A 2,349-nucleotide genomic window follows, 5' to 3' on the forward strand; every position below is an offset into this window, starting at 1 on the left:
TGTTATTGGCATATATGAATGCTATTGATTTGTGTGCATTGATTTTGTATCCTGAGACTTTACTGAATTCATTTATCAATCCCAGGAGTCTCTTGGCTGAATCCTTGGAATTTTCTAGATATAATATCATATCATCAGAAAAGAGTGAGAGTTTGACCTCTTCTGCCCCTATTCGGACACCCTTAATTCCCCTCTATTGTCTGATTGCTCTGGCAAGGACTTCCAGCACTATATTGAATAGAAGTGGAGATAGTGGGCAACCTTGTCTGGTTCCAGTTCTACGCAAGAATGCTTTCAATATTTCCCTATTCAGTATGATATTGGCTGTGGGTTTAGCATATATGGCTTTAATAATTTTAAGGCATGTCCCATCTATGTCTATGTTGTTAAGAGTTTTTATCATAAAAGTGTGCTGGATTTTGTCAAGTGCTTTTTCTGTACCTATTGAGAGAATCATATGGTCTTTGTTCTTGCTTTTATGTATGTGGTGAATTGCATTTATAGATTTGTGTATGTTGAACCATCCTTGCATCTCTGGGATAAAGCCCACCTGGTCATGATGAATTATTTTTTTGATGTGTTGTTGGATTCGGTTTGCTAAGATTTTGTTGAGAATTTTTGCATCTGTATTAATGAGGGATATTAGTCTGTAGTTTTCTTTTTTGTTTTGTCCTTTCCTGGCTTTGGTATCAAGGTGATATTGGCTTTGTAGAATGAGTTGGGGAGGATACCATCCTTCTCAATGTTGCGGAATAGTTTCTGCAGTATAGGTATGAGTTCTTCTTTGTAAGTTTGGTAAAATTCCTGTGTGAACCCATCTGGTCCAGGACTTTTTTTTGTTGGAAGATTTTTAATTGCTCCTTCAATTTCTGTCCTTGATATTGGTCTATTCATGAATTCTATTTCTTCCTGATTGAGCCTAAGGAGGTTGTGTGTTTCTAAGATTTGTGCATTTCCTCCATGTTTTGTAGTTTTTGGTCATATAGCTTTTTTTTTTTTCAGCATATTATGGGGGTACAGATGTTTAGGTTACGTATGTTGCCCTTGCCCCCCCCCGTCATATAGCTTTTTATAGTATTCAAAGATAATGCTTTGTATTTCCGTGATGTCTGTAGTGACCTCTCCTTTTTCATTTCTAATTGAGCTTATTAGAGTCCTTTCCTTTCTAGTTCTTGTTAGTCTAGCAAGACAGCTGTCAATTTTGTTTAATTTTTCAAAAAACCAACTTTTGGTTTATTAATCTTCTATATAGTTCTCTTATTCGCAACTTCATTTAGTTCTGCTCTGATCTTAGTTATTTCTTTTATTCTGCTAGGTTTAGGATTGACTTGCTCTTCCTTTTCCAGTTCCTTGAGACGGTTTATTAGTTTGTTGATTTGTGAACTTTCTGTCTTTTGGATGTGAGCATTTAATGCTGTTAGTTTTCCTCTCACGAATGTTTTGCTGTGTTCCAAAGATTTTGATACCTTGTGTCCCCGTTACCATTTAGTTCAAAGAATCTTTTGATTTCCATCTGGATCTGCTCCTTGACCCAATAGTCATTCAGCAGTAGATTGTTTAATTTCCATGACTTTGCAAAGTGGCGAATGTTTCTGTTGGAATTGATCTCTAATTTCAGACCACTGTAGTCTGAGAGGATACATGGTGTGATTTCTATTTTTTTTAATTTGTTGAGATCTCATCTGTGGAGTAGGATGTGATCCATTTTAGAGAAAGTTCCATAAGCTGATGAGAATAATGTATATTCAGCTTTATTTGGGTGGAATGTTCTGTAGATGTCTATTAGACTCATTTGTTCTAGAGCTCTGTTTAAGTCCATTGTTCTTTGCTTATTTTCTGCTTAGAGGATCCATCCAGTTCAGTCAGTGGGGTGTTAAATCCCCAGCTACTATGGCATTACTGTTTATCATGTTATTTAGATCAAACAGGGCTTGATTTATGTATCTGGGATCTCCTGTATTGGGTGCATAAATATTAAGAATTGTTAAGTTTTCTTGTTGGATTTTTCCCTCCACCATTATATAGTGACCATCTTTGTCTTTCTTTACTTTTGCTATTTTAAAGTTTATGTCATCTGATATAAGAATAGCTACCCCAGCTTTCTTTTGGTTTCCATTTGCCTGGAAGTTTATTTTCCAATCCTTAACCTTGAGTCTGAAAGCATATTTGTGGGTAACATGTATTTCCTGGAGACAGCAGATACTTGGCTTATGAATTTTTATCCACTCAGCCAGTCTGTGTATCTTCAGTGGACAATTCAACCCATTCAAATTTATTGAAAGAATTGATATTTAGGGTAGATTACTGTTCATACTGTTGGATAAATTCTGATTGTTTTGTTTTACCTCT

Source organism: Propithecus coquereli, unplaced genomic scaffold (genome assembly GCF_000956105.1).
Source record: "Propithecus coquereli isolate 6110/MARCELLA unplaced genomic scaffold, Pcoq_1.0 Scaffold307, whole genome shotgun sequence".
NCBI lineage: Eukaryota > Metazoa > Chordata > Mammalia > Primates > Indriidae > Propithecus > Propithecus coquereli.